This window comes from Oryx dammah, unplaced genomic scaffold (genome assembly GCF_014754425.2).
Source record: "Oryx dammah isolate SB20612 unplaced genomic scaffold, SCBI_Odam_1.1 HiC_scaffold_6, whole genome shotgun sequence".
In the NCBI taxonomy this organism is placed as follows: Eukaryota; Metazoa; Chordata; class Mammalia; order Artiodactyla; family Bovidae; genus Oryx; species Oryx dammah.
The window spans coordinates 26,600,887-26,613,725 of NW_024070190.1; the positions used below are offsets into that span (position 1 = coordinate 26,600,887).

At 48.6% G+C, this 12,839-nt stretch overlaps 1 protein-coding gene across 16 annotated transcripts in view; it reads left to right on the top strand.

Annotated features, from left to right (window-relative positions):
• Positions 1 to 12,839, top strand: part of KCNMA1 (potassium calcium-activated channel subfamily M alpha 1) — a 773,098-nt gene that overhangs the window by 154,489 nt on the left and 605,770 nt on the right. The gene's annotated exons all lie outside the window — the stretch shown is intronic.

The window sequence follows — 12,839 nt, forward strand, 5'->3', positions numbered from 1 at the left end:
AGAAATCTGAGATCAAGGTGCTGGCAGCGTTGATTTCTTTTGAGGCCTCTCTCCTTGTCTTGTGAGTGACCATCTTCTTCCTGTCTTCACGGGGTCTTCCTTCTGTGTGTCTGTATCATCTCCTCTTCTTGTAAGGATGCCAATCAGATTGGCTCAGGACTCACCCTGGTGACCTTGTTTTAACCACTTACCTCTTCAAAAACTGTGTCTCCAAATACCATCATATTTTGAGGTACTAGGGGGTTAGACCTTCAACATAGGTATTTGAGGGGAAAATTCAGGCCCTATCACTTCTCATATTGGTGTGTCTGATTTTACACCTTTTATCCATTTGTATTCAGCCCTATCTATATGGGGGTCTTGGTGAATGATCAGCAGAGATTCCAAAATGGAATGAATGTCCCAGGGGTGTTGGAGAGGGGGAAGCAGAGGGGCCTACCCATGACCAACCTGACCTTTACCCCTTGGTGACTGCTTAGTGGACCTGCTTAGTGAGGACGGGAGGACCCAGTCTGCTCAGAATGTACGCATTCTGGGCCGGCAAGGAAGCTGGTAGTCCTTCTAGGGAGCACAGCTGATTAATATAATCATATTAACTGGCCCTCGAACAGACATATTTATAGCCATGGTGACACATTATTAAGGATCTAATTTGGATCAGGACTCTGGGAATCTTATTTTTAGGTCCAGAGGAGAGCCCTGCAGTCAGGTGACCAGGAGGTCTCCCGGGAGCTTTGTGTTTATTCTGCCCAGTTGGAAACTCTCAGGGTTGGAAGAAATTCACAAGGTCCCATCAACCTACCCTTCCACCTGATGCCTGTATCACTGCATGTGTCCCCATTGAGGGACCATCCAACCTCCTCTAAATGCCACCCATATTCTATCCCAGAGGCCCATCTTGACCTAGGAAAGTGGGAAGGAACTTCCTTCTACATCTTCTGTTCAGCTGGTCTGGGTCCCCCCATTTGACAGCTCTTCAGAGTCCCTGGAGTCAGGGCTAAAGATCTGCTGGCTGTCGCTGCTCCAGGCTGAGGGCCCCACTTCACCTTTAGCAGCTCCTCTCAGAATAGAGCTCCGCCTCGGCTTTTTGAAAAATGTAAATAAATGTTCAGTCCTGAGCTCTAGGACCTTCCCGAGCGCCTGCCTCATGGTACTGCTCCAGTTCTGGGTCCAGATGAAACTCGGCCAGTTGTAGTCACCTGGCCTTTGTTGAGGAATTCTGGGGGAAACAGACTTCTTCTAAAGAGAAATCACTCCACAGGCACCTGTGCTCTTGGTTTGGTGAGGAGAAAGATGGAGGCTGAGTATTGATAGTGGGCATCTGACCCAGGTGAGGGGCAGTACTGTAGGTCAGGCCATAGCACAGAGGGGGTTGGCCAGAGCACCCTGCCGTGTGATCCTTCTGGGAAATGAGCACCTGGGCAGCTCTGGTTTGCATGCTCCACTCTGCCCACCCCAAGAGTGATGGAGTCCCTTCAGCCTCACTTGTAGGTGACCCTAATGGTAGGAGCCTGGGGTGCATCTTATGCAAGGCTGTGTCCCCTGGCTCACAGGAGACACCTGCACTGTCACACACTGGATTGTGTACACTTGAGACCCAGCTCTGCTGCTGACCAACCCTTCCTGAGACCTTGAGTGAGCGTCCTCACTTCACTGATCTCCAGCTTCTCCCTACTTCCTTTGTAGTTTTAAGGTTGAAACACTATGATGCTGCTCAATACAGACTTACAGACTTCAAAGTTCTCCACAAATGTCACTGATGAAAGATTGCGAAGCTGCCTCAGTGTGCACAGATATTTATATTTTAGTGCCTAGCAACAACAATGAAGCAAAAAGAAAGAAATAAGTTTTCAAGTGTGGGAAAATCAGACTTCAGAGGATATTTTGTCAAAGCTTCATACATATAGGAGTGGGCTGATTGTCCCAATCCCACTTTTTCTCTGTTTCTTTTTAAAGCTCTGCTTTCTGTTAAAGGCAAGAAAACTGTGTATGTGGGTGTGAGTCCAAGTTTCGGGACAAACAAATGGCTAGAAATTGCACTTCTCAGGGAAATGGCTTTTGGTGGCTCTTCTAGAGAAACTCCTGTCATTTGAAATGAGATGAGAGTTTCCCAAGTTAGATGCCAGCTAGATGGCAGATCCCATGGACAGGCTTTTAAAAAGGATTATGACTCGTTCTGTGTGGTCAGGATTCTAGTCAAGTGGCTCCTTTCTACTCTTCTGCTTGGCTTGCAGCTAAAAATAAGATTCAGAAATTGGGTTTTTCTCTTCTGTCCTCACCATAGAGGCACCCTTGTGAGCACGGGCATTGTTCCCGAGGAGGGTCAGGCCTAGAGGCCTCAGGTGGTGGCCGAGCCTCTCAGCAGCTCTGGGCACTCAGGATGAGGTGGGTGGCCTTTGGTTTACGTTTCTGGGTGAAGCTCTTCTCTCTCTGTTTTTTAAGAGAAGCTTTATTCCGATTTTGGCTCTGCTGGTTCTTCGTGGCTGCATGGGCTCTCTCTAGCCACAGAGGGCAGGGATACTCTTCTCTGCCTTCTATGGGCTTCTCACTCTGATAGCTTCTCTCGTTGCAGAGCATGGGCTCCAGAGCTCGCGGGCTCAGTAGCTGTGGTGCCCTGGCTCCATTGCTCTGCGGAATATAGGGTCTTCCTGGAGCAGGGATCGAACCTGTGTCCTCTGCATCGGCCAGCAGACTCCGGTCCGCTGTCCCACCAGGGAAGTCCGAAACTCTTCTCTTGACCCACTTGGGGACTCCCTCTGGGTGCTTCCCCACAACCCCCGGTCCTCTCTTTGCAGCACTGAATGCAGGGCTTTGTTAATGTGGTTCTGCGGCATCCCCTCCTTGCTTTGCTCAGTCAGATTCATTTTCATTGCTCGACCATCAGCTCCACGAGCTTGGGGACGGGGTCCATCTGAGTCATTGTAGTGTAGTCCATAATCGTATGTGGGGTAAGTGAGCGTACTTCTGTTGCTAATGTCCTCCCCAGAGCAAGCACAAGGAAGAGAGCTGCACCTGCTTCTCTTTCCTGGCTCCCTCCAAACCGCTGGTGACGAGTGAAGAAACTGGCCCCTGGGGTTTCTGCCAAATCCTGCATCCCTCTGGCAGAGGCACCAGAGGCACCTGCCCTCTGTACCCTCATTCCCGTGACTGATGGGATTAAGAGATCCTTGGCAGCATCGCTAGGTGTTCATCTGCTATTAGCTGATTAAAATGGGGGGGTGGGGGGTGGGGGAGTGCAGAAATCTGCGTCCCCGGACAGCGTGTTCTTGATGCAATTGAAGAAAGACGAAAGAACTCCCTGAGACTTGCTGGCTTGCGTGGCCCTATTTTTGGCATCAGACCCATTGTGAATTGCTATCTTTCTCCCCAACCATCAGCTGGAAAACCCATTAACAAATTAAAATTCCCTTCAGAGGCAGACCGGCTTTAGTTTCTGGGTTTCTAAATGACCTTAATTTTTATCACCGATGCCGTGTAGGTTTGGAAGCTTCCATTGTCACCAATCTCTTGCTACTTGCTGAGACAGCACAGTGCTGGGGTTTTACAGTTGGGCCAAGCTTCCGGGTTCCTGGGTGGTTCCCCTGGAAGCCTTATTGGTTTCTGAGGGTCTTTGTGCCCCCCCCTTTTTTTTTTCTAAATTAGTTTTTATTGAAGTATGTGGTGGTGGCTCAGTCGTGTCCAACTCTCTGTGATTCCATGGGCTGTGTAGCCTGTCAGGCTCCTCTGTGCAAAGGATTCTCCAGGCAAGAGTACTGGAATCAGTTGCCATTTTCTTCTCCAGGGGATCTTCCCAAGTCAGGGATTGAACCGGGGTCTCCTGCATTGCAGACGTTCTCCTTACTGACTAAGCTGCTAGGGAAGCCCTTACTGAAGTATTGTTGCGTCACAGTGCTCTATCTGTTTCCATTGTACACCAAAATGAATCAGCATACATGTGCTCATATCCCCTCCCTTTTGGATTTCCTTCTCATTTAAGTCGCCACAATGCATTAAGTAGAGTTCCCTGGGCTATACAGTCGGTTCCTATTAGTTATCTATTTAGTATTGGTAATGTACATGTGTCAATCTCAGCCTTTCCGCTCATCCCACCCTGCCTCGGGATCCATGCATTTGTTGTCCATGTCTCTCTTTCTGGTTTGCAAAGAAGATCACCTATACCATTTTTTGACGATTTCCCATATATGTATGCGTTAATTTGCAATATTCATTTTTCTCTTTCTGGCTTGCTTCACTCTGTATGACAATCTTTGTGTCCATCCACTTCTCCACAAATGACCCAGTTTCATTCCTTCTTATGGCCGAGTGACCCTCCACCGTCGATGTGTGCCACTTCTTTACCCACTGTTAATGCACATTTAGTTTGCTTCTGTGTCCTAGCTGTTGTAAATAGTGCTGCTGAGGATCCTGGGGTGCATGTATCTGTCTGAATTTTGGTTTTCTCTGGGTATATGGCCAGTAGTGGAATTGCTGGGTCTCATGGTCGCCTGTCCCAGGTGGTTTCTCACTCCGCTTGAGGTAAGTGCACATCCTAGGGGACATTTTCCATCACTGTCATTTAACTTGTTCTAGGTCCTCAAGGGTTCCCTCTGGTGACTGTTAGGTTTAGGGCCTCTTCAAGACAAACTGAGACACAGTTCTCTCAAACTGCTGCTAATAGGCTGGATTATCCTTGGGTAGCTGCAGAACTGTCCAGAGCTGTGTGAGCCCTCCAGCTCATCACAAAATAAAGAAACCCTCTGTTTCCAATACACTGGAAGGCCAGGCCTCTGATTCTCATAACCTGGGAATTTGGATGGTGTGCTTGTTTTCCTGTTACCTCTGTTTTCTGGAGATGCATTCTGCGTTGTCTAACTTGGATAAAGTGGGGGAGAATCATGCTTCCTGTTGGGGCCTCCGTGGTCTTGGGTGGGGAGAGGGTGGGGGTTGACAGGCAGGTCTTCAAACTGCTGGGAGCGACAGCTAGAGGAGAACGAGGAGCAGAAGGGAAGTCCTATGAATGTGGATCTGGGGATTCAAACTGCTTTGCTGTAGGCTATCTGGGTTGAAGATCTCATTGGGTTGGGGGGGATGCGGATTGTGAAGAGTTTGGGCTTGCCTGCAGAATTTATCTTTCTACTTTCATGAGAAGCTTCTGCTCACACAGAAGGGTAAGAGGAGACAGTTTGCTGAGACCAGGGCGGGTTAAGGCTCCACATTAGTAGTAAGTGTAAGGAGCATTCATTTATGGGCTGCCTGCAGAATGCCAGGAGCTGGGCACTCGGCACAACTCTATGAAGAGGCCCAAGTATTGACCAGTAAGAAAAGTGAGGATGCTAGGCTGCTGTAACAAATACCACTGAGGGGGAGGTGTAAACAATGAGAATGAAAATTTCTTATAGTTCTGGGGGTTGCAAGTCTGAGATCTAGGTGTCAGCAGGATTGGTTCCGTCTTAGGGCCTGAGGGAAGGATCTATTCCAGGTGTCTCTCCTGGGCTTTTAGATGGCCCCCATCTCCCTGGGCCTTCACATTGTCTTTCTTCTGTACATGTCCGTGTCCAGATTTCGTCTTCTTAGAAAGACAGCCGACATATTGGACTGGAGTTGCCCCCAAACAGCCTCATTTTAGCTTAATCACCTCTTTAAAGATGTTATCTCTGAACACAATCCATTCTGAGCTATGGAGATTGGGACTGCAACACGAATTTTTTTAGAGCGGTACACAGTTCAGCCCACTACCAGCACAGAGGGGCTAAAGTAGCTTGCCTGAGGTCACAGGGCTATAGGATTATAGTTCAGGCAGCCTGACTCTAGAAACCCCTGGTTCTGTCCATATAGAAAAAAATTTAAAATGAAGACATGCCAAAACAAGGTTATGGAAACTGTGATCTGTTTTAAATATTTCCACGAATTAAATAAAGGAGTGCTTTAAAAAAAAATCAAGTACAATATGATCGTGATATTCAAAGGGCAGTTACTTAATATGTAAACTTAATATTAATCCCTAGAGTATTACAAGAGTGAGATCTGGTAAGCCCTGAGGATGAGATCTGAACTTGACAAGCAGTGGTGTCTTTATCCACTCTGTGGGTGCATCTCCCTGGATGCAAACATAACCTCATCAGGAATGGCTTTGAGGTCCAAATTCCAGGTCCCTGGTGAATGCAGAACTTGGCTAGTGGCCTCAGCGCCTCCCTGTCTGCTTCAGGCAGACTTTCTGAAATTTTGTGACTCCCCAGTCTCTGGTCTTAGAATACTATCCTCTGTTTCCTCCCAAGTTTAGAAACTTGGGTTCTGGTGTCAACTCTGCCAGGAAGCAGCAGTGACCTTGGGAAGGTCAAATGCCTCCCACTTAACTTTCCTATCTGCACATAGAGGTATTGGAGGAAAAGGTGACCTTTATGGGTTCCAGCTGCTCCAGACATCCCTGCGACTCTGATGCTGTGACTAAGAGCTCTGCCACTCGATTCTGTGGCTGAATATTAAGCAAAACTGACTGCAGTGTCTGCAACCCTATTGGATCATCCTCGATGGCACCCGGAGCCCCTGGGTCTTCTAGTCACCAGGCATGATATCCACTGAACACTACTCATCCACCCTTATTGTGGATGACTGCAAGGGAGACAGACCTTCCATCATGAAAAAACACAATCAATCAAGAGGTCTTGATTAAAGTATATTTATTTGGTGTGGAGCCTGTCCTACCAGCAGTGAAGCAATAGCCTCTGCGATGTAAGATTTGTTTTAACAAATGGATGTATAAGGCCAGGAGCCACAGGAAGTGACAACGCCTGTCAAATAGAGGTGGCAATCGCTTTATCACATGGTGTCCTTCAGAGTCTCGCCCAGAGGTCACCCTGAGATCTTGAGAGAGGCTCTGCGTTCTTCCAGCTGGGTTTTCCGCCTGCAGATTTCTGTCTTTCTAGTTTCCCTTTTCTCTATTTTTATTTACTCCCCCCTCCCTTCCTTTTCCTTTATTTTTCTCTCCTTTGTCCCTCTCTCTCCCATTCTTCCCTCTTTTCTTGTGAGTCCTATTTATGTGACTTAGGCCTCACTTTCTTCAAGACTTCCAAATCGAAGGTGATTGCTCACCTCCCTGGTAGGCATCTCCATTCCATGAGTCATAACATGAATGCCCCCTGTTCTGTGAAGGGGCATCGCAGCACAGAGATCTCTCTTGCACAGATGGCTTATTTGCTCATATTCTCTCCTCTCTCTTACCTTTCTGGCCCCTGACTGTCTTGCTGGAGCCAGAGTCATCCTGCCTCATGCGCAGCTCTTTCTATGGCTGTTGAAGCCATCAATGATTGATTATAAACTATAGTGATGCCTTTCTTGAGAGTCGCATAATTGAACACATGCATGATATTTCTGTTTGTGTGCTTGGTTGATCTTTGTCTCTCACTTAGAGTGTAAGCTCTTTGAGAACAGAGCTTTGCAGACAGACCCTGTCTGTCTTTCTCACTCTTACTCTCCTGGAGCTTTGCACAGCATGTGGTTTGTACTAAGTTCGCAATGCATGCTTGTTGAATGACTGTATAAGGTCACTTGGGCTTTGCTAACACCCTGGGAGGGTAGGTAAGTGGGTATGTCAGTCTCCTTTGGAGGTAAACGGTCGGTCAGATAGCTGGGTGATTTGCCCAAACCATCACCGCTATCCATCAGATGACACAGACCTGGCTTGCTCCATTGTAGGGGACCACAGTGAAACTGATCCTTCCCCTGCCCATGGGGAGCTTCTTGTCCAGTTGAGGAGACCAGGTGAAGGAGGGGAAGGGCTGTGTGAGGAGTGAGGCACGGGCAGCTGAGCTTCAGAAAGGCAGGGAGCTCTGAGCCAGGGATGACGGATCAGCCCCGAGCCCATCTCTGCTTCCATCTTCGGCAGCTGTGGTCAGTTTCTGCTGCTCCTGCCGAGGCTGTGCCTTTGCTAGACATCCCCTCCTGCTAGCTGAGACCCCGCCAGAATGCTTGCTGGGGTGGTCTTCCCTACCAGGGCTGATTTGGGTCTGTTCTTTTTCTCCCAGCATCCCATGAACATCTCCATAGGTGCGGACTGCCTAGCCGCAGGTGAGGGGCACTGTGCACTAAGACCACACTGTGGACAGTGCCCCTGTAGTTGTCATTGGCTGAGGGATAGAACTGGGAACCTGGCAGGGGCTGGCCCACTCTCTTAGTATGATATAGGCCTAGGAAGGGTGCACCCCTGAAAAGTTTTTGTTTTACATTGGAGGAGGGTATCGACACTCATTCGATGCCTGCTGTTTGCTGGGTGCCAGCAAGATGCTTTATATACAGTATCTATATCCCTACAGCCCTCTGGGGCTGACACTGTTATTATCCCCACTGTACAGATGAGAAAGCTGAGGCTCAGTGTATTTAAGTGACTCATCCAAGGTGGGTACAGCTTGTAAGTAGCAGAGTTTGGATTCAAACTCAGGCTCCTCCAACTCCACCTCCCCAACCCCACCCTCAGCCAACAAATATTTCCATGCTACCACAATGCTTCCTAAGACCTGGGAAAAGCTAGGCAGCTCCAGGGACAGGGGTGCCATCCTGAAGCCAGAAGGGAGGGCCTGGCCAGCATGTCTTTCTTTCCATTTGTGTTGGAATGTGCTTGTAGCTGTAGACTGCCTGGTGCCCTTGGGCCAGTGGCTGCCAGCTTTACCCTTGGCTGAATCTCTGGCCTAAGAGCCCTTGCCACAGCTCGGGAAGACCAAGCAGTTTGCCCCTAGTGCTCTTGGAAACAAGCCATGGGCAAAGAGCCTTGTTTCTGCTGAGGTCTCTGCTACTTACCAAACTCATCAGAGACTGTTTTGGGTCTCCAGGTAAGGACCAGAAGGACCCAAGCCTGCCCTCCTCGGACTTTAACTTCTGGGTTGCTAGTGTGTGTGTATACCATTTTGGGTGTACTTGTCTCTCGTCTGGTTTTGGTTTAGAATTTGTGCCATATCCCTTTGTTCCCTTCCCCTGTGGGTTTACACACAACCACAGGCCTGTGTAGAAGACAGGTGCTTGGTCATCTCAGCACCTGGAACTAATGGAAGGAAGCTATGCATTTAATGAAACCAGATAAGCAATAATTTAGAGACTTTCTATCCAAGCCCTCTGATGTAATTTCCTCCCATGGCAGATTTATCTTCTCAATTCTGTTCAACTCAGACCAATATTAGAATGGCTTTCTCCTTCTTGTTTGCACACCAGCCTGGGTTGGCTGCCAAGGACACGGTACCCAGAAGTCCCGAAGAGAGTTTGCCTTACAAGGCAGGGAGCCCAGCTCCTTTTCTGGGCCCTGCCTCTCACTGGCTGTGTGACTTTGACTCACTCATTTAACCTCTCTGAGCCTAGGAAGCCTCATTTCTCAAATGGGTATTCAGTAGTGATACCTGAATTGTGTGAAGGGTCTATGTCAGGCCTGGGATTTCTGGATGGAATGCTCTAGCTTACTTAGCATTCCTCATATTTTTTGCTTTCCTGTTAGTAAGAGCTGTGTCTTTCTCACCCACTCCCCCTCTTTTCCATTAAGGTTTAAAATGAAATTAGGAGGCCCTCTTCCTGGCCTCAGTGTGTCCTGCAAGGATCGTCTCCCGACCTCCCTCTCTGTGCACCAAAGATGTCAAGAGCTGAAGAAGAGTGGCCTGGTGGGAATGGAATCCATGTGTGTGTGAATGCTCAGTCGTGTCCGACTCTTTGTGACCCTATGGACTGTAGATCACCAGGCTCCTCTGTCCATGGGTCTCTCTAGGCAAGAATACTGGAGTGGGTTGCCATTTCCTCCTCCAGGAGGTCTTCCCAACCCAGGTCCTAAACGAGCATCTCCTATGTCTCCTGCATTGCAAGTGGATTCTTCACCTGCTGAGCCATCAGGGAAACCCAGGAAAGGAATGATTATTTGTAAAAGCCTTCCCACTTCTTCAAGGGGGATCTGACATGAGACTCCTGGAACCCATGAGAGAGAAACAAGCCTCATCGTCCAGATGAGGGAACTCCAGTGCCCAGAAAGGTCAAGCAGTTTCCATAAAATCACACAGAAATCTGATGACAACAGCTGAGCCAGCATCAGGGGTTTTGACACCCAATTTGGTGCTTCTCAAATTTTAATGCACCCAAGAATCTCCTGGGGATCTTGTGAAAATGCAGATCAGAAGGTCCGCGGTAGGGCCTGAGATTCTGTATTTCTAACCGGATTCAGGCCGTGCTGATGCCACTGTTTTGTGGACATGGCTTGGAGTAGCAGGGGGTTCCATAGAGCTAGGAGGCTGAGGTCTTTGCAGCCCAGTCAAGTGGGAGTGAGCCCTCTTCTTGTGTGAAACCTCCTCCGCCTCCTTACTGTCTTCTGTACCCTCGACTCTTTCCTGAGTTTTCTTTTCCTTGTGCGGGGAGGGCCTGGGCTGCTGCCCCCGTGCTTCCTGGCCCATTTTCTCCGGTTCCTTCTTGCTTGGGGCTGCAGTGAACGTCACATCTCAGTCAGTTTCTCGGGGGCCCCCCTGGCTCACACACCTGCTGGTTTAGGCTCACAGTCCCCGTTCCAGGGAGATTCGATGCCTGAATTAACTCCCTCTTGGAGCAATCCACCACCTTGAGTGCTAACCTAGTTTGTATTTTTAGAGTGTGCTCCATCAATTACTTAACTTGCAGAGCAGCTCTTCTGTGCAGTGGGGAGGTGCCAGCAAGGAGTGCTCTTCCTCCAGTTTCTGCAGGCTGCCCCCTCCTCCTTCCCAACTATCCAGAGGTCAGAGTCCTTGTTCTTCGGTGCTACATCCTATCATTCAGATTGGAGGTTATCCACCCCATTTGGTAGAGGTGGCGGAAACACTGAGGCCCAGAGCAGGTGTCGGCAAGCTCGGGCCATGCCTGGTGATGGTGCCAAAGAAGAGGGCTCCTCAACCCTTCACCTCCCCACAGGGGAGAAGTCAGGACAGAAGGGCATCTTCCCAGGCTGAGCAGAGCCAGGCTTTCCCTGAGCCACGCTTTCCCTGAGCCACTGCTTTGAAGACCAGGATTTGAAGGGAAGACAGGTGGGGCCATGTCCTGGGTCCCGTCAGGCAGAATGAGCTCCTGGCTCTGATTTTATTTCTAAAGTTCAGCTGGAAAACCCACATGCTGGGAGACAGAGGCCAGGGCCACTTAAGCCTGTGGTTTCTGCCACACTCTTCCTACCCCAGGGGACCTTTGACTCCAGCCCGAGACAAGTGGCCGAATGACTTGGTTTGAGTTTCATGAGGTCTCCGCCACCTCGGGTGGAGGTGTTAATGAGCAGCGCTTGCCAGGAAGCCAGCAACAGGCAGACTGGCTTCCCAGCTGGCAGGGCTGGTGGAGCCTCCGTGGGTTGGGGGCAGAGAACTGCTCTAACGCTGCGGGGTGACACGGCCAGCAGCCGAGACTTCTTAACAAAGCTCTGCCCCTTTACCCAGGGCCCCTGGATGTGACAACTCCACCCATTCTTCCGCCAATTAAACATGAGCGCCAGCTGTGTTCACAGTACTGGGCAGGATGCTAAGGGTGTTCAGGTCTCGGGGTGGGGCATCAACAGGGCCCAGTCTTGTTCTCAGGGGCCTTAGACAGCTTCCTGGGAAAGCACACTGTGTATATCTGTAAAAGTAAAAGCATCAGGCAGTGTGTTCATGTATGTGTGTGTGTGTGTGTATCCATGTGTCTACAATGTGTATTGATCTGTGTGAGGATCTGGGCGTGTGGAGAGATATGTGTGAATGTGTATATGTGTGTGCTTATGTCTTTTTTCATGTACATATTTGTGTTTGCATGTAAATGCTACTATCATGTATCTTTATGTGTTAGTGTGCATGTTTGTGTATATATCTGTGTGTATATGTGTGTGTTTATGTGTCACTGTGTCCCTGTATGCTCATGTGTGTTACATCTCGGTGTTTGTGTGTATATGTGTTTATATGTGTGCATATGTCTGAATATTTGAGCCTGTGTGTTTAGGCTAATGTGTGCATCAGTTCAGTTGCTCAGTCGTGTCCAACTCTTTGCAGCCCCATGGACTGCAGCACGCCAGGCTTTCCTGTCCATTACCAGCTCCTGGAGCTTACTCAAACTCATATCCATTGAGTCGATGATGCCATCCAACCATCTCATCCTCTGTTGTCGCCTTCTCCTACTGACTTCAAACATTCCCAGCAACAGAGTTTTTTCAAATGAGTCACTTCTTTGTATCAGGTAGCCAAAGTATTGGAGTTTCAGCTTCAGCATCAGTCCTTCCATGAATATTCAAGATTGATTTCCTTTAGGATGGACTGGTTGGATCTCCTTGCTGTTGAAGGGACTCTCAAGAGTCTGCAACACCATAGTTCAAAAGCATCAATTCTTTGGCGCTCAGCTTTCTTTATAGTCCAATTCTCACATCCATACATGACCACTGGAAAAACCAAAGCTTTGACTAGATGGACCATTGTTGGCAAAGTAATGTCTCTGCTTTTTAATATGCTGTCTAGGTTGGTCATAACTTTGCTTCCAAGGAGCAAGCGTCTTTTAATTTCATGACTGCAGTCACCATCTGCAGTGATTTTGGAGCCCAAGAAAATAAACAGTGGGAACACTGTTTCCATTGTTTCCTCATCTATTTGCCATGAAGTGATGGGACCAGATGCCATGATCTTAGTTTTCTGAATGTTGAGTTTTAAGCCAACTTTTTCACTCTCCTCTTTCACTTTCATCAGGAGGCTCTTTGGTTCTTTGCTTTCTGCCATAAAGGTGGTGTCATCTGCATATATGAGGTTATTGATATTTCTCCCGGCAATCTTGATTCCAGCTTGTGCTTCTTCCAGCCCAGTGTTTCTCATGATGTAATCTGCATATAAGTTAAATTAGCAGGATGACAATATACAGCCTTGACTACTCCT